The sequence below is a fragment of the Pinus tabuliformis genome, chromosome X, assembly GCF_031772625.1.
Source record: "Pinus tabuliformis cultivar Carrire ecotype Pingquan chromosome X, CPIR1, whole genome shotgun sequence".
NCBI lineage: Eukaryota > Viridiplantae > Streptophyta > Pinopsida > Pinales > Pinaceae > Pinus > Pinus tabuliformis.
Window position 1 is genome coordinate 121,895,432 of NC_142308.1, and position 24,755 is coordinate 121,920,186.

Consider the following 24,755-nt stretch of genomic DNA (forward strand, 5'->3'; position numbering starts at 1 on the left):
GGCACTATCAACTACAGAGGCAGAATACATAGCATTCACTCATGGAAGCAAGGAAGCAGTTTGGTTGCAAAGATTGTGCTCAAGTATGGGGTTTTTACAGGGACCTATAAGGATAGACTGTGACAGCCAAAGTACAATATTCTTGGCAAAGAACCTTGCTTACCATTCAAAGAAAAAACACATTAATGTTCAATATCATTTTGTGAGGGATATGATAGAAGACAAAAAGGTGTTGCTGGTAAAGGTGGACACTGAAGAATACTACAGATGCATTGAAAAAATCTATGAGCTCTGAGAAGTTCTCTTGGTGTAGAGAAACAATGGGCATTGCAGGGTTGGATAAATGACTAAGCTCTCCTATGCCCCCTATGGAAAGAAAAGAACAAGTGGGAGATTGTTGGGTTGTGTTATATTCTTTCCACGACTAGCCTATGTAGTTAATTGGGGGATTTAGAAGGGGGGTGGAGCCCCCCCTTTGTTGCGCCAATTGCGCAGTTGGGGGGCCACAGGGGGTCTGAGGGGGGCGGCAACGCCCCAGGGATTTTTGTTTTGGACCCTATATTAGGTTGGGCAGACCTACCTATGGTTTTGTGCATGGTTTTCGCACATGGTTTTGGACACGATGGTTTTCAGTCCATGGTATTGGATGCTTCGGCATGTATAAATATGTATTGTAACATTGAAAGGAAAATAATGAAAAATCAAGCTAGTAGTCCCGGTTTTGGGATCCTGAGTAAAATCTCTATGTATATGTGTTTTATGTGTCATGCTCTCGCATTGTTTATTTTATGTTCTTCGAATTCGTATGCAGGTAATTTCTGTACGGGGTTAAAAACTTCAAGGAAAGGTTGAAACCATTTTCACACCTGGAAAAACCCATGCCCATGACAAGAAGAAAACAAAATATATACATGCATGTACCATGCATTCACAAACCAACTAGGGAATCACACATGCAACCTACTACCTACAAGTATTTCTACTAATTTTTCTTGATCCAACTTTCCCTTGCTTATCCCTTGCTTTCCTTTGCTTCCCTTGTCTTTCCTTTCTTTCATTTTCCTAATACTATAATGCTCCAAGAATGTTCTAAGTTTCCAATAGTATGAGAGACTAGAGAGAGCTCCAAAACTAAACTGACAAAAAATATAAAAACTAATTGTCAAAAGCTTTTTTTATTGTTGAGGCATCTATTTTGTTAAATTTCCTCTAAGTTTGCTTTAATTTTCTTCTCATGCAAACCTGTGACCTTTCACCTCCCTTTTCTCCTATTTTCCTTTATTTGCATAAATAAAATACCAAATAACTTCTTTTCCTTTTCAAATCCTTTGCCAATGCCTTTGCCAATTTCCTTAGCCATAATAAACCAAAATGAACACCCACTAGGATGTTTTTCCCAACATTCAAATTGGAAAAAGTGTCTCATGACCTTGGTCTTATTTTGTTTTTATTATATTTATTATATGAAATTTTTACCCAGGGCTCTTATAGACCCCTTCCCTTTTACAAGAATATCATTCTCAGTGTTCTATGACACCTATGACAAACAAGACTGCTGAAAACCAAAGCATATTTCCCATGGAGCTTTATAACTCAGCTCAATACAATATTTACAATGAACAACTTGTTGGAAAGAAAAACTAACATGGCAAACATGACAACATAACAACCACACTTCTTATTGGAGCTTTATAACATAGATCGTTACAATATTTACATCCATATACATCCATATATACACAAATACCAAAATTCATTTCCCTCAACTGGAAAAAAATGAAGGATACATAGCCCACATCTGATCAACCATCTCCCATGTAGCTTCATCAGGAACAAAGTGCTTCCACTACAATTTAACTTGTATGATTGCTCGGTCCCATAGCATGAGTTGTTTCCATTACAAGATGCACCAAGGTTCTGGCTGTAATTCTCCTTCTGGCTCACCTACAATATAGACCAATGAATCACATGATCAACATCTTTTACTTTCTTCTTAAGCAATGAAACATGGAAAACATCATGGAATTTCACTATTGGAAGTAGTGCAAGTTTATAGGCCACTGGTGCCATACTCTGAAGGATATCAAAAGGTCCACAATACCAAGGTGTCAACTTAGCACATGATCCAATCCTAAAGGAGCTCCTCTTGGGCTTAATGTGAAAGTACACATGCTCCCCAACCTGAAACTCCTTAAACACCCTATTATGATCTGCATAACTATTATTTCTATCCTATGCTACATTTATATTTTTCTTGATAACCTTCATTTCCTATTCCATTTCTTCCAACATGTCTGGTCCTATCTATACCCTATTCACTGGATGACTCCAATTGATGAGAATATTAAAAATCCACCCATAAAGTGCCTCAAATGGACCCATCCTCAGTGACTCCTGATACCCATTATTGTAAGAAAACTCAACCAATGGAAGATACTCCTCCCACCTCCTCTGCTGGTTCATAACATACATTCTCAACATGTCCTCTAGAATACTATTGACCCTCTTTATTTATCCATATGTCTGCGGATGATAAGTTGTACTAAACTCAACCTTGTACCCAAACCTTCAAATTACTCATTCCAAAACTTTGTAAGTGAACTTGGCATCTTTGTCAGATATAATCTTCTTAGGAATACCATGAAATCTCACTATCTCCATGATGAAGACCCATGCTACCTCACTAGTTGAATAAGTAGACTTCACTGCTATGAAGTGAGTTACCTTTGTCAACCTGTCAACCACAACCATGATGGAATCATGTTTTCTATATGTCCTCAACAAACCCATGATGAAATCCATAGAAATGACTTCCCATTTCCACTCTGGAATCGAAATCGGCTGCAATAGACTACTTGGATGCTTTCACTCTACTTTTTCCTATTAACAATACAAACATGTTGCGACAAACTCGGACACCTCTTTCTTCATATTCGAATAATAGTAGAACTTCTTCACAAATTTCAATGGATTTTGATATCCCAGATGACATGAATACGACTGAACATGAAATTCCCTCAAGATAAACTTCTTGAGCTCACTAGTGTCTAATACATAGATCCTATCCCTAAATCTAAACAAATCATATATCCTAAGATTATAATCCACATCATGTTCACCTATGCCTTGCTGTTGTAACTTGTGATTAAGATTCATATACCTGTCATCCTATTGTACCACCTATAATATTTTATCTCGTAAATATGTCCCATATGAACTCATAAATTCTATGTGATTTACTTGTGCTCTTCTACTAGGAGAATTTTCAACCTTGTTCTCCTTACCCTTAATGTACCTAATCTTAAAGTCAAGCTCACTGAATATGTCCAACTATCTAGCTTGCCTGGAATTCAGATTAGGTTGGTCAAAAAGTATCTAAACCCACTGTGATCACTCATCAACACAAACCTCCTTCCAAGAAGATAATGTCTCCACATCTTCAAAGCATGAATGATCACTGCCAACTTAAAATCATGTGTCACATAATTTTGCTCGTGTTAACTCATCTTCCTTGACTCGTAACATACCACTTTCCCCTTCTGCATCAAGACTCCCCCAAGTCCTCTCTTTCAATCATATGTATATACCACAAACTCTTTATCTGGATCTGCAATCTTTAGAACTGGAGGGTTTGTAGGTAGCTACTTCAACTACTCAAAACTTGCTACACATTCCTATGTCCATTCAAATTTCTTTCCCTTTCTCTGCAAAGATGTAACAGGATAGGAAATCCTTGAGAATTTCCTGATGAAACTCCTATAATAACCTATTAATCCCATTAATGATATGACCTCATCCACATTCCTACGATCTACCCATTCGATGATAGCTCTAATCTTTTTGGGATCCACTGCTATGTCTTCCTTGGAAACAACATGTCACAAGTAATGTACCTTTTTCTGAAATAAACTGAATTTACTCATTAGAGGAAATTTCAGCCTAAGAGTTCCCATGAATTTTTCACGTAATTTCCATGTCATATTATGTAATACAATCAAAATATTTTAAATTTAAAAAGAGGTACATGTAAATATTTTGGAAGGAAAAGACAAAAAAAACACTTTTTGTTAACTGTATTTTTGGCTTATTCAAATTTCTAGTGTAGACACTCATTGGAAGAAAAATTAAATTATGCATCTAATGAATACCCATTATGCATACTTTTGAGAAGACCCATATTGATAAAAATTTGTGATACATTAAAAAAGCGTGTTGAACACACTTTTTAAATGTATCTACAATTTTTATCAATGTGAGTGATGAGCCTCAGTATTGGAGCAAGAATGCTGCAACTCCCAAGGCTACCAACTTTTAATTATCAACCCAGTGTTTGTACAAACTTAAGAGGTATCGACACTATATGTGCAACATACAATGTGTCCTTCCTTTTTTGTCATGATGTAATTGAGTGCACGTACTGAAATCAAACCCTAAACTAATTGTAGAAAATGAACTGAAATGAGAACCCTAATCGATTGCAAGAAATAAAGTGCAAGGAAAGAAACATATTCTAATTGCTTAAAGATATTGAACTATATGTAAAAGAAACCTAACTTAACCCTATTTACCACATGTGATGATTTAAACTAACTAAGCATGGAATTTGATCTAGAGAGTGCTAACTGTTGTGTGCATGAATAAATATAAAATAACTTTTTCCTTTTTATCTTTTTGCTTGAAAAATGTGAATGCTAATCTTGCTTGGTTCTTTGGCAGGGGAGATAGGTGTGGAGGAAAAGGAGTACAATGGTTCAGATGGCTTGGAGGGAAATTATGGGCCTAATCCTGGCTTCTAGTGATGATTTTTCTCAATTCAGGCTCAGAACAGGCCACTATAAGTTTTCCTACAAGATGTCTACAGGAAGTACTAGTTCCTATAGGATGTCTACAGGATCCCCTGTTTTGTTACAAAAGGCAAGCCGAAAGCTTAGGAAGTGGTCTAGAAGGTGGAATGGAGCTTGAGAAAGGTGGATAATGGAAGAATAAGGCATGGAGGTGGTGGAAACTACCTAGAACTCAAGCAAGGGCTTCAAGATGGGTATATTTGCTAAATGGAAATGGCAATTTGTGCTTATAAAACAAGAATTCGAATTGAGATTTTAGTGGATTTTTGCGACATGGGTGGATGAGACTCGAACCAGGCAAGGTATCCCTGCAACAACACACATTATTTTCTACGTCTATCCACAAATTTATCTATACATGGGAAAGATTTATTAAATAACGAAAAATTACTAGTCTAAAAATTAGAAATTCTAGAACTAGTGAGCTAGTAAATCTATCAAATGCTTAACCTTATCAAGTGAAATTGCAATGGGGTAAATTTTTTTGTTAAATAATTTTTTTGTGATATAATGCAAGTGGAACCAACTCGATTGAAGCTCGTTAGCATGCCCTAAAAATAACATAAATTTACTGCTCTTTGCTACAAAGGAGTTCCAGAAATCTAGATTTGGGAATAAAAAGACTAATCCAAGTATCTCAATGATTACTATGACCTTCCAAATATTTCCAAGGATGAAATGATGCTTGTGATCCTACAAAATAACTTACATCAACCATTTAACCCAATATTACAACAAGAAATCATTAATGCTAAATGCATAAATAGAAAGAAACAAGAACAAGAGATGTATGTTAATAAGTGAAAAGAATAAAAAAAATGATAAAAAAGGGATATGAGGCTCCTGGGATGGCCAAACCCAATGAAACTTAGAGACATATGGAGGAGAACAATATTTAGAACCTGAACATGACACCAATCTTCATTATTTTCATCAATACAATTACATCCCTATAAGAAAATACAATGGCGCTACAAAAATATGAGTTCCCTAGACAAGAAGACTAATAAAAATCTCTCCCTAGAGGAAAATTTGACTTGGTACTTATACAAAATGATTAGGAATCATTCCCCATGATAGGAGGAAGCGTTCCCCACAAAAATCCCTTAATTAGTGGATCTGGTTCCCAATACTAGGAATCTGCATTAAATGGCAGGGAACACATTCCTATATTTTCTCAATCATTGGAGTTCCACAATCTGTGCCATAATTCCATAATATCTTGTCGATTTATTATTTAATATTGATCCTCCTATTGTAGGGAGCAAGTCCCTAAATTATCTCCTCCCCCAAATTTTCATAATCTGCCCAATATTCTCATAATATTCCACAAAATAAATAATATTAGGCACAAATATGCAATTATTCATAAACCTTCCTAATGAATATATTGAAGTTAAAAATACATTATCTAATGCAAAAACAAAGGTTTAAGGTGCTGAAGGATGGTCATAGACCTTAAATTTTGTTTAATTTAGAGGCATGGGCCTTAATTTATTTCTAATTTAAAGGCCCATCATACCAAGCTGCTGAAAGTGTTGCTCATCCTCTGAGAAACTTAGTGACCTCATTATGCCTCATTCATGGCCCTGGTGGCCTCTCCCTTATGCACCCCTCAGTCCTTTATCTTAAGAATCTTGGCTATAAGTTCTACAAGGACAAGCCCAAAAATCTATTTGTGCACATAAAAATCATTGTTTCTTGAGATCATTAGCTTACCTTATTCCCCTTATTTAAGATGGGTTCTTGAATATTTTTCAGTTTAGCAAGGTATTCCACATCCTTATCAACCTTCTGCTACCTTGTTCCAGCATTTGGACACCTTTGAAACCTTCAAAATGCCTTTATATGAGAACTAGGACATCCGGTAGTAATTCCTATCAAAACTATAGGAAACCTACAAGAAACCCTGTTAAAACTATAGGAAACCCTTTTCGAGCATAAATGATAGTCTGAGCTTAGGGTAGGCCCTTAACTTGACTTTCATGCCTTTCTCCCATTTCTATAACATCTTTTAGGCCTTGGATAAAAGCTAGAAAGAGATTAGAGACCTCTTGGAAAGCCTCTTTTTATCACTGTAGTTTGAGTTCTGTTCTGATGGTGAATGCCTCATTTCCTTTTGTTGCCTTCTTCTTCTCTCTTGTGGCCTAGATGATTACCTAAAGGCCTTGGACTTTTCTATTTTTATTAGATTCTCTTAGGCACTGCCTTTTTTTGGTTTTTAGCATAATTTGTTCCTTTCTTCCTTCTTGTAGCAGCATTATGCCTTCTTGTAGCAGTCATTCCTTCTTCCTTCAGAGTCTTCTAAGTATATGGGAGTGATGAGAAATGATGTAGGTTTGTGAAAATGGAGAGGATGCTCTATTTTTTTCAATAAATTTCAGGGTGAGATAGAGTGCAGGATTTTTTCTTGAAATTATGAAATGGGATGAATGAATGATGGATAGATAGTGGGTATGAAGTGGATGGAGGGCTTGGAGTGTTGTGGTGACTTGGCCTTTGCAAAAATTTCTTCTTTTAATTGTTGTCCCCATTCCTTGAAATCTTCACCCTTCATAATTTTGGCTTTTCAATGTTGCATGAGTGAAGGAGTGAGTTGCAATTAACTAGTTGAGGGCAGTTGAGACTGCTAACCCATCCTTAGCTTACAACCCTCTTAAAAGCCTTGCAAAAAATAATTTCAATTAATGGCAAGGAATCAAGGGGATAATATTGTAAGGGAAATTGAATTTGATAAGGTTCAGAAGTGTTGTGAAGATCATGAAGGACTGACATAACCATCGGCAACAGCTGAAGTGCTTCAACTACTTGACAAGTATATGAAAAGTCTTGATGGACTAAAAAAAATGTATATTAATTGTCATAAAATACACTTATGGGAAAATAATGAATTGAAATACAAGTGTTAAGGTCAATGTTATGATCAGATGGGTCGATTAAGACATCATGTTCTCCATTATTTGAACATAAATATGGATCAATTTGAGAAGATTCACAAATTATTTAAATAATATAATAATTATCCTCACAGGTTGAGTACAAAAAAGCACTACCTTGTATCTGATCAGGAGAATTAAAGAGGAATTTTAGTAAAGTAAATATGGTAAACCAATCGGGATACAATGGATAAACATGTGTTGAATCAGATTCAACCTTTATGTCAACTTAGGATATTAATCTGTCAAGAAGAGGAATTTGATTCACCAAATAACTCAAGAATTCACTAACACTCAAGGGGGTAGCTTGTATCAGAAGTAAAATGATTAACATTATCATATTCACCAGAAAGACGAGGGATTGATTATTTACAGGAGCATTTACAAAATTTGCATCCTTCGGTCTATGATAATCTTTTTCATGATAATAAAAAAGATAAGCTTCATAGCTCTATGCATCCATGAAAGGTATACATTCCAATCCTAGATTCAATGCAAGAGGTTCACATGAAAATAAATTAACAAAATCCTCTATCCCATTAGAAACCTAGTCTTGAAAATTAGGAAAATCTTCTTAGAAAAACCCAAAATTTATCAAGAATGAATATGCATCCAGTGAAACAATACAAAGAAAAAAATTATGCGAGAAAATGCAGATTTGGCCTAGTGCAGGGACCTCATCAGGACTACAAGAACCTGACATAACCATCAATGGGAGTTGAAGTTTCTTGACTCCCTAATAAGTCCCAAAATTTTGGAATGTTGGATAATTACATTTTGAGAGTTAACTTAGATTGTTGGGCATGGAATCCCCCCAAAGCATGTTTTGGGGCTCAAAGCCCATATTTTGGTCAAAAGTTTTGTAAGACTCCGTGAATTGCGGGCGCGGAGCGTGAAGTACAGGTCAAGTCATATGGTTGTTCGCCCTAAAGTAATGTAATGTAATGTAAATTCATGTCGGCCTACCCATGGTCTACGGACCATGGGATTGTATAAATAGAGCGAGGCTCTAAGTTGTAAAGATAGCATAGGAATAAGAAAGAAGAATGCGAATGGTTCGAGCTTAGAGTAGGATTCTAAGTGTATTGGGTCATAGTAGTAGGAAGAGGCTCTGTAGCTGAGTGCGCAGAGGCCTAGTAGAGTCCGCAGCTGAGTGCACGGACCCCTGCAGCTGAGTGCACAGGGCGGTGTTGAGTCTGTAATCAGGATTGAAGATTAATAAAGAGAATTTGATTCTTATTTCTATGTATTTGTTGTACCTTGCCTTCTTTACGTTTATATTGGTTTATTTGTCGCGTGCACTGATATGATTGATGAATATGCTGTAATAATCATTAGTCTTACATGAACAAGTTAAGTAATCAGATAATCACAGATTAAATAGCAAGGAACTTGGGTATTATACGGGTTGCACCCCGACTAGAGTTGCACAGAAGAGGCACCACAGGGTGTGAAGGCATCGCAAGTGCGCTTAGAAACGAGTCAGACCGAAAACCTATAGAAGCCCATCATACATCCCAAGGGTGCAGAAACCTAGTTCTAGCACCCTCCCATACTACTTCAGGTGAGACCTCAGTCCGCGCTCCACATATTATTTCCGAAAGGGCCAGTAGTACCGGGATTTGCTTGGCTAAATCACCTCTAAACATGGGTTAGGCCCATACAAGCCAACAAATGGTTTCGTTGCCAAGACTGGGATCTGCATAAAGGATGTCTGATGTCGTGCCACTGGAATCCAACAAAGAAAGAAATTGAAGAGTGGTTAGACAAGAATATTCACGAGTTCATGGCGCAGGAGAATAGAAATATGTGAGTATCTAAGGAACAGTGGTTGGAGCGCTACTTGTATATGGAAATCCACAAAATTTTCTTTGCATCCTTTCCTTCTGAGCTGTATGAGTGGATCATGAAGTTAGCAGACAACCAGGGAAGGTGTAGGCTCAACAAACCAATAGTGTGGACTCCAGAAATAGTGTGTAGACTAGAAGCATCAGAAGATAAGATCACACGAGCTGTGGACCATTGGCTCGATTGAATAATAGGAGAATTTATCACTGAGTTCGCGGTAGACATGATCGTCAGCTACAGTGAGGCAGGGCAATGTTTTCTCAAGGGACCACAAGGTAAGTATATTAAATCTTTGAACACTTAGATTAAGATACTATTGTGTGAAAAGTGGGTTCTGTGAATAAATTAATGTTTGGGACTACGCAAAGTGGGAATATCTATAGAAGCGGAAGTAGCGAAGAACTAGAACCAGTCCCTTAATTTCATCCTCACAGGAGAGCGAGGAAGAGCTCACAAAGGTTTCTCTAAGAAGTGCGGTCAATTTGATAAGACATCGAATTCTGCATTTACCACCTCCACCCACACCGCCACCCATTTCACCCTCCTCACCTCCATATCCACCCACCCCACATCCATCACCACCACAGTTCAGTATGGCGAGTGCGATCAAACTACCAGTGTTTAGGGGAGTAGGGAACGAAGATCCGGACCAATTCTGGTTTGTGGTAAGAGCAGTATGGGAAGCACAAGGTGTCGTGGATGATAATATTAAAAAGGCTATGCTGGTGAGTGTGCTACAGGATCGCACATTAACGTGGTATATCAAGCATTCTAATGACCACCCGAACGCAGGAATTGTGGAGATCCAGGCCTTGCTGAACAAGGAATTTAGCAGGACAAAATTAGAAACACAATCAATCATTGGGTTTAAGGAGATAGAGATGCTCCCAGGCGAGACCCCCTGGGATCTAGACCAAAGGCTGAAGAGTACAATCTACAAATCCAATATGACATTAACAGATGCACAACATCGTGCATGGTTTGTGGCCTCACTTACACCACACAAAAGGATGGCGCTGTCACATCAAAAACTTTCCACCTAGGCTGAAGCGTTGGAGATGAAAATTAGATTACATGAGACCCCTATACAAGACCCTGAGTTGGCAGTCCACAAATCCACGTGCAACTGCAGAATCTGTGTCCAGAAATGCAAAGTTTGAAACAAGACAGGACACCTCGACTGGAGGTGCATGAGGAAGTATGGTGCATAAATTGCAAAGGCCAAGGGAATGACAAGGACCATTGCCCACTATTCGCGAACTACATGGCAGGAGGAGGGCCAATGTCGTTAAGACTGGAGGCACAAGCAGGGCCAAGCGCAACGTCTGCATTATGGTGCGCGATCTTCTAGATAGGAGGAAAACACACCACAGATAATTGTCATTTGTTGCAGAAGTATACGCAGATGTCCCAACAATTGTTTTGTAATTTCTGCAGGTCGGTAGGCCATGATGAACGCACCTACCAAAGCTATGAACTAATGATGGATCAGACTCCTACCTACAGGGTGCAGACCAAAATGCGAGCCCTTGACCCAAATGCAGGGATGGCACAAGCTGGGTTTCAGGGGCGTGATCGAGGTTGAGGCAGAATGGGACTAGGAAGGGGTCGTAGACAAATAATTTGTTACAATTGTGGAGGGCCAGGGCATTATGCCCATGATTGTACAAACCCGACAAGAATATCATGTTGGTACTGTACTTAGTTTGATCATGAGGCAGAAGACTGCCCTTCGCTGATAACAAGGATGCGCGAAAAGGGGGTACTCCAGCGCCCTCCGACTCAGGCTTTACAAATTATGAGTTCTGAACCACGCGAAGAAGACCCAAATGTAAACATGATGATCAGGAGTGGTATGACCACGGGAGATGATAAAGGAAAGTAGCCAAAAGAAAGTGCGTGGGTTCGCAAGGCTCCTACAAAGGAACCTGAGTTTGATTTAGAATGCGCGAAGGATACAATCATGGAAGCTAAGAAGAGCTTCACAAAGGCCTCCACTTCAGGTAGTAAGGATCAACTAGCACTAGGGATGGATCCTTCAATGCTTAGTACCTTTCTAAAGACATGCATGAAAATGTTGCGCGACAGCAAGGCAGTCAAATGGGAACACAGGGGCAGACCCACGCTGCAATGGTCCCCTATTCAGTTACGAATGGTGAACCAACAGAAGATTCTGCCCATGGGAAGGTTGCAAGGGGTAACGGTCGACATTGAAGGTGCGAGCGTGCAGGCGTATTTTGAAGTGATCGAGATTGTCGATGACAGCAATCCCTATCCCGTGCTACTAGGAATAGACTAGGCCACCGATATGAACGGAGTCATAAATCTAAAGAAGCGCAAAATGACCTTTGATAAAAAGTCACTACGTGTGGTAGTACCGCTAGGTCCAACTGAAGGAGCGTGATACACTGAACCAGTTTGTGACGACAATAGTGATGACGATCTCGATTTTATTACAAAATAACTGCGCGAGAAGAATATTGGGTGAATCCAACCGCAGATGGAAGGATTTCGTGGGAGTACGAAAGCTCTTGCACTTCAGATTCAGATGAAGAGATAGAGTGATGGTAGAATCAGCTGCACAAAATAACAACGCTGAACTGCAACATGATGATAAGATCATTGCATTGCATGACAATAGAGGCAAGGGAGCTGCCGACGTATGATGGATTGTCAGTGGTGGATGAATTCCTGAGAAAATTTGAAATCGCAGTACCAGAACACTAGTGGTTTGATGCGCTGAAGTTGGCACTGCATGCAACACCCGCACGATGGTGTGGTACGCATCAAGGAAATTTTGAGGACTAGCACGGATGCAGAAGGATGATGTGCCTACATTTTGGAAAACCACAAATACGACTAGTAGACAAATATGACAGATGAGATGATCCACGCACGCACCTCGCGAAATGGACCAAGGTCTATGGGGAAGAGCCACAGCTTGAATGGGTACATTTATTCTACCATACCCTGGATGTCATACCCATGAATTGGTATACGGAGACGGAGCTCTGCCATGGTACAGGTGAATGGGATGTCTTGCGCGAGGGATTCTTATTAACATTCACATTTGAAGATCATTGGTCAGATACTGTTGACAATACACTACAAGCATTAAAAGCCGCTATCTTCAAAATACCACAAGAGCCAATGGGTGTACTTTAGCCAGAATGGGCGACATAGTTAAGCAGCGCACTGGAGTGTTATAACGTGAATGTTGAGGAGGATGATGAGGACCCACGGAACATTAACATTTTAGAAATAGAAGGCTCTCACGAGATTCACGAACCATCACTTGAAGACCCCGACATCACCGCGCCGCTCAAGACGAAGCAGGTTGACATTGGAATGGAGGTAGAACCAAAGTACGTAACGCTTGGGGACTATTGGGATGATGCCACAATCAATAAGGTTGCTGAGTTACTCCACGAATACCTAGACTTGTTCCCGACTAAAATTACGGACTTAAAAGGGATCGTTGGCGATTTAGGGATGATGAAGATCACCTTGAAACCCGACGTGAAGCCAGTTAAGCAGTGGCCTTACTCCTTGAATCCAAAGTATAAAGAAAAGGTCCGTGACAAATTAGACAAAATTCTTGCAGCCAGAATTATTGAACCAGTGGAAAAATCCGACTAGGTGAGTCCTATGGTAGTATAGGAGGAAAAACATAATGGTGAAATAAGAATATGCGTAGACCTCAGGAAGTTGAACGATGCCTCTGTACATGATCCATTCCCAACACCATTCACAGATCAAGTACTAGAGAATGTTGGTGGTGAGGAAGCATACTCGTTCACGGATGGGTTCTCAGGGTATCATCAGATCAAGATCGTGCTAGAAGATGGGAGCAAGACAACCTTCGCAATAGAATGGAGATGCTTTCAATACACAGTAATTTCGTTTGGACTAAAGAATGTGCCAGCTATATTTTCACGCATCGTGGTAGTCACATTCAAAGAATACATCCACAAGTTTTTGGAGTTCTATCTGGATGATTAGATTGTTTTTGGATTAGTTAAGCACCATGTAGCGAGCTTAGTTTGATGTTGGATACTTTTTGCCAACACCAGATTGCGTTGAACCTAAAGAAGTGCACATTCCTCATTCCCTTTGGAAACCTGCTGGGACATGTGGTCTGCAAACAAGGACTGATGGTGGACTCTACAAAGATTTTCGTTATCCTCAATTTGGAAGCACCGCGAAGTGTTAAACAACTGTGCGCTACCTTGATACACACTGGATACTATAGAAAGTTCATCAAAAGTTATGCCCAAATAACCACGTCGATGGAAAAGCTATTGAAAAAATATGTTACATATTGCTAGAATGATGATTGCATGAAGAGTTTGGATGCCTAAAGGGGAAACTAGCCTTCACGTCGATCTTGTTATTCCCAAAATGGGACATGGAATTTCATGTACATGTTGATGCGTCATGTATTGCGTTGAGAGCCGTACTCACATAGGAAGGCGCAGAGGGTGTAGATCACCCGATCGCGTTTGCGAGTCGAAGGTTGTCCAAAGTAGAAAAGAACTACTCTACCACCGAACGTGCGGGGTTAGCAATGGTGTACACGCTCCAAAAATACCGAAACTATTTACTTGGAGGACATTTCAGGATGTATACCAACCATTCCGCGTTGAAATACCTGGTGAACAAGCCTGTGTTGGGGGGCCAAATATGAAAATGGCTTTTGCCGTTTCAAGAATATGATTTTGAGGTCATAATCAAGCTGGGATGCTTAAACGCAAGACCAGACCACTTGTCACGAATTGAGATGGGCGAGAAACCAAAAAATTTTGAGGAGAGACTACCTGATGCACAGCTCTTTGCAGTATGCATCACGGATGGACACTTCGAAGATATAATCCATTTTCTAACAACAAAGACTGCACCAAAGGAGTACTCAATCCAACAGAAGAAGGAATTGGTGGTGCACATGGCAGACTTTTCTGTCATCACGGGGAACCTCTACAATATGGGCAACGATGAGATATTGAGAAGATACATACCTGAATTTGAAAGAGGTTAGATCCTCGCAGAAGCACATGGGGGCGCTGCAGGAGGACACTATGTAGGAAGCGCGACCACATAGAAGATTCTTCGTGCAGGGTTATGGTGGCCGACCTTGCACCAAGATTTGAAAGCGCACTGTAAGGCCTGCAATATATGTCAAAGGACAGGAAAACCATCACGAAGGAACAAGATGCCACTAAATCCCCAAATGACACTATAACCATTTGAGAAATGGGAAATCGACTTTGTGGGCCCAATCAAACCTCAGGGAAAGACGAGTGCACGCTACATCATCACCGCAATGGAGTACCTGACACGATGGGCAGAAGCACAGCCAATCAAGGACTACACAGTCACTACAGCTGCAAATTTTTTCTTTGAAAATGTGTTGACACGATTTGGCTGTCCGAAAATCTTAATGAGTGATCACAGAACACATTTCCTAAATGAAACCATTAGTGTGCTCACAGAAGAGTTCTAGGTGTATCATCAAAAAAGTACACCGTACCACCCACAGGCCAATGGAACAGTAGAGGCATTCAATAAAATACTAGAGACTACGCTGACCAAAGTATGTAACACGTAGTGGAATGACTGGGACCTGCACGTACTTGCTGTGTTATGGGCGTACAGGATAACGTGCAAGAAATTGATGGGACAAACACCCTTCTGATTGGTTTATGGAATGGAAGCAGTCATGCCAATGGAATACATCGTACCTAGTCTGCGAATAGCAGCGCTCACAAGCATGATGGACCGCGAAGCTCTGGAAGAAAGGCTCGTGCAATTAGAAGAACTTGAGGAAGAATGATTTTTGGCTAGATTTCACCAGCAGGTACAAAAGCAGCGTGAAAAGTCCTGGCACAACTGCCATATCAAGTTGCACACCTTCAATGTAAACGACTTAGTGCTACTGTATGACAGCAAATTTGAAAAATTTCTAGGAAAATTCAGAATGAACTGGCTGGGACCATATGTGGTAAAGGACGTTACAGCCAGAGGCGTCGTCCAGCTAGTCAAACTCAGGCAAAGTAAATGATAGCTGCTTGAAACCCTACATGGGTGGGCCGGTTCTCGAACTAACTGGCCACAACACAGTCTTCGCAACCCAAGGAGCCGGACAAGGGCACGGGACTATAAACACATCCACCAGAAGCTGGTACCAAAGAAAGGACACGTTTCAGACACGGATGATTCAAAAGAAAGAATGCAGTAGGTCCAGAAAACCACAGAATAGTGTGTCGCGGACCTCCAAGCAGTACGGGAACAGTTGGAGGGCTCCGTGCCAAGATCGCCGCACCAGCAAAGTGACTTGGGACGAGTCACGATGATTGTGTTGGGGGCCTGTTGGGCATGGAATCCCCCCACAGCATGTTTTGGGGCTCAAAGCCCAAGTTTTGGTCAAAGGTTTTGTAAGACTCCGCGAATTGCGGGCACGAAGCACGAAGTAGAGGTCAAGTCATAGGGTTGTCTGCCCTAAAGTAATGTAATGTAATGTAAAGTCATGTTGGCCTACCCATGGTCCGTGGACCATGGGATTGTATAAATAGAGCGAGGCTCTAAGTTGTAAAGATAGCATAGGAATAAGAAAGAAGAATGCGAATGGTTCGAGCTTAGAGTAGGATTCTAAGTGTATTGGGTCATAGTAGTAGGAAGAGGCTCTACAGCTGAGTGCACAGAGGCCTAGTAGAGTCCGTAGCTGAGTGCGCAGACCCCTATAGCTGAGTGCGTAGGGCGGTGTCAATTCTGTAATCAGGATTGAAGATTAATAAAGAGAAGTTGATTCTTATTTCTGTGTATTTGTTGTACCTTGCCTTCTTTACGTTTATATTGGTTTATTTGTCGCGCACACTGATATGATTGATGAATATGCTGTAATAATCATTAGTATTATATGAACAAGTTAAGTAATCAGATAATCACAGATTAAATAGCAAGTAAGTTGGGTATTATATGGGTTGTTCCCTGACTAGGGTTGTGTGGAAGCAGCACCATAGGGTGCGAAGGGATCACAAGTTCGCGTAGCGACGGGTCAGACCGTGGACCTCCAGAAGCCCATCAAACATCCCAAGGGTGCGGAAACCTAGTTCTAGAACCCTCCCATACTACTTCGGGTGAGACCTCAGTCCGCGCTCCATAGACTATTGCCGAAAGGGCTAGTAGTACCGGGATTTTCTTGGCTAAATTGCCTCTGAACCTGGGTGAAGCTCATACAAGCCAACATAGATTGTGCATTGTATGTGGATAGTTGTTATCGATTAAGTCAATAAAAACACTATTATCGAGATGATAGCCATCTTCATCACTGGTTTGATTAGATTTTACAACTTCAACAAATAGATTACTCACGTCACAAGATTCTTCTAATTAAAAATTTAGAGATGTATCAATCGAAGAAAATTCATAAGCAACCTGATTTGAATAGTTGTCCTCATGTAAAAAAGGAGATTGCAAGAAATGGGATGGATGCTCAATGATTTCATTATTTTGTTCTTCATTATGGATGAGCCCATTGCCTTGTTTTAGTTCAATATTTTTCTCATCAGATGGTAGATTCAAAGAGCATGGCATGTTCTTATCACGATTTAATTCATTAGAAACAGCAGGAAATAAGTGATAGTGGGATGAAGAAGAAGAAACCATGAGAGAATCTTCACGAGAAATCAAAATATCAACATATGTACCTAGGAAATCATCACCACATTCATTAGTGGAATCATTGTTGTCAAGATGGTGGTTGCCGAGGGCTTGGGGTTTATTAAGAGCTTTGATTTCATTTTATTGACTGCTAATATCACTAGATTCTAAATCATCAAGGAATGATCATCTTGACATGGAGGATTTTGAAAGAGAGAAGAAAAATTAATATAATCTCACACTCCTATCCCCCTACATGTGGAATGTGATCACAACTTAGACTAGCAAATTGAAAATTAAGAGAATTTGAAGAACTAGCTAGTGGATGAGATTTATCATATGGGTCAAGTTACAAAGAGTCATGGCATGTTGATGATAGAGGATGACATGTTTCCCTTGAATAAATAATACCTTCAATAAAATTATATTCAAGATTAGGATTATGCGCATAAATGTCATCTAAAGAAGTCAAGGGATCAATCGTCATCTGTTGTTTCAGGAGATTATAATAACATTCAAAATTTTCTTGGATGAGATCTTGATCATGGTAAGGAAATATAGGTATGGTAAATGGATCAACAATTCGATTTTCAGATTTCCTAATGCCAACATCAAAAAGAGGAGGATATTGGGTGTGGAGCGTGATTATCTTCTTGATTTAGAGGTGTCTTTTTAGTCATGTTGGATCCGAATTCCTAACAGAGTGGAAATGTTTCCCTCGTGATCACCATTAGGGGCGACAATGATTTTATGAGCCACTCCTCCACTTGGCAGAGTTTCGATGGAAGCATCCTCGAAGAAACAAATAGATGAAAATTTGCCTTATGAAATATTGTAATTTTGTAATCAATTTGGGTCATTCTTTAGGAAAAATATCTGATAGTAAAATTTATGTTAATTTGGGTTTTTTTACCCTAGAAGGAAACCCTTGGTTTTTATGAGTGAAATTAATTTTGGTTGTGGATGATTATTCTGTGCAAGAAAGAGATAGGATGATGTGTGAGTGCAAAGAGGAAATTACAACATCTTTTTTGTAGGTTGTATCTCTTCATTTTGCTGGATAATATAAAAGAAGGACTCACTATTTCTCCATATACGTAGCCCAAATTGGCTGAACCCCACACACACACACACACACACACATATATATATATATATAGAGAGAGAGAGAGAGGATCAAACGAGTGGTCAATTCCTCCTTTGAGATTAGAGATGTGTCATGATTAATGAAAGTTGGGAGAGCACTATTAACCAAGTATTTAGGTTCATATTGCTTCAAGGATATTTGAACCAAGCCCTGAAACTTTTCCTTGAAGAAATCCCAATCCACATCTTCTTCAGGAAACTCATACATAGATGAAGAAATCTATTAGAAAATCCTCTATTGATTCATCAAACTTAATTCTAAGTTGATTAATTCTTTCATAAACATATCAGTAATCATACATATCAAAGGCTTGATGAATCTCCTTGGAGAGTTTCTCAAATGAATGAATAGAAGCAGATGATAAGGTATGACACCAAAATTTAACTCGAACTTTAAGAGTGAGGGTGAATAGTATAAAAGCAACATCTTCACCATTGATTTCATGAGATTCATAAAACTGAAGAAACTGAGATGTATGCTCAGCTATGGATATTTTACCCTCGCTATTAAACTTTAATTGAGACAAGTCAAAAAAAACATTCACGAGGATTGAAAGTTTAATATTGGATCTATTAGAAAAACATCTAGGGATTATGATTTGGGAAAGAGCCATTTAGGATAAGAGGTTCAAAATAGACTCAACAAACTCCACTTATCATGTGGCCCTCATTCTAGCGCCAATTATTAACAGTGTTGGAAATTCGTCAACTAAGGGTGTCTCCCCAGTATGGATTCCCAATTAGACCTCACACCATTTGGAGTAGGAGATCCAACTAGAAATGTGGTCAGTTTCCATTTACTCTTCAGAAGATTCCTTGGCTACAATTATTAACATAAGATATTATACAAATAATCTTTGAAACAAGTAAGTAAGTTGACACTGTGAGGCATATGATCGTAATGTATATAAGGTGATTTCATGGCTAGGAAAGAGAGAGTGAGCCTCTAGAAGAAAAGTAATAGTATCATCCTAAAAGAGACAAATGAGAGAATAAGAGGATCGTTATTTAACCTGCAAATTAGCTCACAAGAAAAAACGATCATAAAAGAAAGTAACAACGCACATTCAACAAGGTACATACCAAATCCAATGAAATAGTTCATTTTCATTACTAAGTGTTGGCGTAAACATACATCATAGATAATGGAATAATAGTCTCACAATAATTCATGACATATGCAAGAAAGTGTGTTGTCTCTAAGAGCTTCATATATTAATTGAAAGTCCCATGACATGTATTTATTATGTTTCTAAACTAGTCCCAATATTGGAACATTAAGTCACTACTTGATCCTCCAAAGAAAGATCTTCTCTCTTATGCCAAGCTAGAGAAGCCAAGGTGAAGAGTTCAAGTCCCCCCAAAATTCTCTTCTCTTGAGTTATGAGGGAGTATTTATAAAATATGAGGTCACTCTCCACCTCCCATCTGACTCTTGACCTCCCTCATGACTCTTGAGTTTCTACTATGGATTTTCAAAGTCTTATGTGACATTTAGGGTTCTACATGACTTTAGAACTTTCTAGTGACTCTTCATATTCCATATGGGACCCTTCGTCTTCCACAAATTTTACATTTCCTCATTTTAGAAAATACACTAATTACATTCCACAAATGATGTGGCAAGGGAAAATCACACATATGGCATTGTGTTGACACTTGTACAGGCCACGACTTAGAAATGATGACATGGAACTTCATGATGATGTGGAAATGCCAAGCTCTTCTCTTTTCTTCTATGACTTTGACTTATTCATGATGGATCTTTTCTTGTTCTTCATCTTCATCCTCCAAATATTTTGGATGAGTATCAAAACCTTCCAAGTCAACATCTTTGTCTTGATCCAAGCTCCCTTTGTGTTCTTCATGATGGTTCTTCCTTTGCTCCTTCTTTATAAGTGTTCTCTTGTAGCCTCTCCTTGATGTCATCTCTTAAGAATCACCATACCATGTTGCAATGATGATACCTACAGATGGAGACCACTCATGACAAGCCAACATTAGTCCATAAACCACCTATTATACCTCTTCTTACTCATGGAAGATGTTGATTTAGATGAGGCAACATGCAAGGGTATTGAGAGCAGGAGTCTGGGAGTTGCGTAGTTGAGGGCTATAGAAACTCGGGGATGCCTCACTACTGACTAGTGTTGCATAATGCATAGTAAAGGAGGGCATTACAAGTATTATTGCACAGTAAGGGGGTCCAAGAGGCAAGGTACTGAGCTTGATGACTAAAGATCTACCTGAGTGAGGAGTGCCAAAGAAGGAAGATATAGGGATTGTGTAGTTAGGCATTACAAGGACTGAGGGAAGACCTCACCACCCGTTGTAACTGTGTAATGTGTAGTAGGGAGAAAAATAGGACAAAGGATTACACAGTGATGGGTCTCATTCACCAAGGGGAGAATGAATAGTCAATGTAATTATGCAATGTGTAGTGACTGAGAGACAGGCTTAGTGAATTGTGCATTCAATGACTTGAGTAACCTAGAAGTGATCCCTTTCTCAATAGCACTATGCAATGCGTAATAGGAGACCTACCTAATGAAGAGAAATGCATAGTTTAGAACCTCAAAGAGACAAGGAGGTAGGGTTGCTCACTGAAATTGTGCAATGTGTAGTAAATGAAGGGAAGGATTAGGCAATTAGGCAAGTTAGTGAGACAGAGAGGCCTCACTACCCACTAAAACCACGCAACGCAAAATACAGGGAAAGAGAGAACATGAATTGCATAGTTGTCATGGTTAGGCAACTAGATTGATGACCTAGGCTTCAAGGTTACTTTATGTGCTGTTAGAGGGAGACTATTCTCTAGGACTGGGCAATGCACAGTTCCAAGAAGGAGAAAGATTGGTTGAATATCATGCAAGCTGCAAAGACAATGAAAGCTCCAAAATGGTTTGAGTGTGTGATCGATAAGACAAGAGAGGACAAGACATGCAAACAAGCCCTAAAACGGTGATATCACACCTAGATAACATCAAAACATGCAAAAAGGTTACATAGAACTCAAAATCCACATGTATACCTTGAAACGACAACAAAGCAACACTTATTTCTACGTGTGACAATTGAAACGTCACTTTGCAACACTTAGAATACAAGTTACGACAAGAGTGTCCACTACAATAAGAAAGTTCGCTCAGTTGCGGGAGAGTGTCGAGCAAATATGATTATGATATATATGATTCTCAAGTGCATAATAATGTGCTAGATTGTCCTATAGTGGTGCATTATAATGAAACACATGCAGAAGTACAAACAGTTAAAGTGATAGTTGTGATTGTAAGAAAAAGTGAAAATGAAACTTGCAAAAGCTAGAGGAAGTGAAAGTGACACTTGCTATAGAAAAGAGAACATAGAAGAAAGAAAAAATCGCAATCGTAAAAGTGAAAGCAACACTTGTGAAAGAAAAATGGCGCAAAAGCGACAGTTGAGAAAACTCACTCGCGTGATAGTACAATTACAACTAAGAATGAGAGAATTTGTTGACAGAATTTTCGCACTAAATCTCAGCATGGATTACACGGTGCATTGTCTAGGAGGAGTACGTATTGTACTGTATCTAAATACTGCGCAGACACTATTATCAGGGACTACAATGCACTACTTCTAGTGACTACACAAGCACTATTATGGAGAATTGTGCAAATTATATGTGTTTGAAAGGGTGGCTATTAACTTTAATGTTTTCTAGAAAAGGTGTGATTATGAATGCATCAAAGGTTGGGCATGTGTAAGAAGGTGGATTTGACACTTCAAATCTCAGAAGAAGGCTTAAACACTCAGAAAAACATCAACCAATCATGAAGTGACTAAGGACAATTAAGGAATGATAGATCATATGATCACAAGTATGCTCCAAAATTCAAGTGTAAGAAAATTTTGGAGAGTGTTTGTCGTAGAGACAATAGGTAGGTCCCTCCCAAGGGTACTGGGGAACTAAGAACTAGAGTGCAGATTTAGTTATGAAAGACAAGGTTGGTCTAGTATGACTTGGTGGTGTACACATGACACAAGGAACATGTGGTAGCTCGTGATTGGTCCACGATGCACAGATGTGGCAGACGCAGAGGTATCAAGATATACATAAGGAATGTGTTTTGCTCATATTTTTAGTGCATGACCAAGCTTCGCCTTCAATGGGAGCTTAACCGAGGAATCGATCATCTGGGAATGCATAATCCATCTAAGCATCCAACTATTCGTACCCCATATAAGTTAGAAAGGGTGTTTAAGCCTATGGTCCCAACCTTATATCACGAGGACAAAAGTGGAAAGTGATCAATTTCATGAAGAATGGAAAATGTATCTAGGCAACAACATTGTCAAGTGTCTTCATGGACCCAAATTCTAGATGCATTAGTACTAGTTGCTTTGGATTATGATCCCAACAATGGTCATAAGGTTTCATAAGTCTAAATTTAAGCCTTCAAGGATCCAAGGATCCAAGGAACCATGGAAATAAAACTTATCTAAGTTATCCGAACTAGATTTCCAACACTAAAAATAAAATAATGGTCCAAGTCTTCTGGATTGGTTTTTTATTGAGTGTTGATCCTTCCATTAATTTATTGACTTAGTTAAGAATAAATGAGCCAGATAAGTTTGAAAGCATTGTGAAGCGATCTTGTGTTTTTTGTGTGCCATTGATACAATTGTGGTTCAGTTGTGCAAAGAAGATGAACAAAGCTCTATGTGACCAAAAGTGAAAGAGTATGAGAATGAAGTCTATGGAAGATGTGTGATCGAGCAAGAATCTGAGGATGAAGTCTGAACATACAATTCAATAGTGTATTCATAGCTGAAAGTTATAGAGCAGGGAGTGACATGCAGAAGCAAAATAGTTCTTGATGAAGAACAAATTGGTTCAAAGATAAAGATATTTTTATAAGGAAGATTGATTGGAAAGCTTGTGGATCTAAGTTTGAAAATGTATGAAAGAGGGTCTAATAGGTAGCTCTGGTTGGTGCCAATAAATTATTTCAGGGGATTGGTGTCTTATTCTGGTTGATACCAGTAAATCATTTCAAGGGTTTGAAGTCTCGTTCTAGTTAGTGTTCGTAAATTATTTTAGGGGATTGATGTCTCCTTCTGGTTGGTGTTAATAAATTATTGTAACTGTAGATTGGTGCCTACAAGAACATTCATATAAATAAGTTTTATGGTTTTCTCCCATAAAGATTTCCACATATATATAATGAATTCTTATATTATTGATATGATTAACATTGTATATACATTGAAGTATTTTGAATTGTTAAAATTAGCAATTATACTGATTCACCCTACACCTACACCTGTCCTCCCTCCTCCCAAATATAATCATATTTCCAGCCAAAATATATATATATATATATAAAATATAATTTAATTATTTTTAAATTACAAAATTTCATTTTAAACATAATTTCTCAAATACGTTTTATTAACTATAATCACTAAAATTATTAATACAACATTTATAATATATATTAAAAAATATTATCACTAATAAATTTTACAAATATTTTATATACATTATTGCAATCCTATAATCCCTATAAAAAGCGTAATTAATATAATCCCTATAAGAAGCAGTCATGAATTCTTAAGTTAGCTTTATCTTAAAGCTAAATTTGGATCATAATGGAACATACTTTACCTTCTAATAACTTAAAAACTTATTGAAAATGAGAGAACGTGATGCTACGCTATTGTATTCGTTTTGCTTTTGCGTTTTTACTTTTATTTTCATAACCTTATTTTTGGGCTTCATTGTTATCCTTTTGTAAAAAGTACACGCAATAAAGTTCATCGATAATGATAAAAATAATCTAAAGTATATATCTTTAATAATAATAATAATAATTTATCTAAAATTTCAATATATATATATATAATCTCTATTTTATCTCTATATATGTTTTGATTGATTTTTTTAGTTAACATGATGTTTTACGTATTTGATTATAATAAGTTTATAATCATTATTCTAATTAATTAAAATGTTAAAGAATTGTTTTACTGGTCTTAAATCTTTATAATTTTTTCTAAAATATAATAAAAAACAAAAACAAAAAATTTAAAAATCATAATAGTAATGAACTCTATCGAAAGTAAAACTATAAAACAACTCAAACATAGTCTTAACATTTCATCTTGTCTTTCAATTATGGCTACTCCTAGAACACAATGAGATCAAATTTTATTAAAGAAAATTCCAAAACATAGTTACACAAATGACCCACTAAAAAAAGTAGAAGTAATGGGCAAGTATAGAAGTGTTGTCATGAATGACTCTTTATCTCTCTTAACTAAAATCCCAATTATCTTTCTCCCT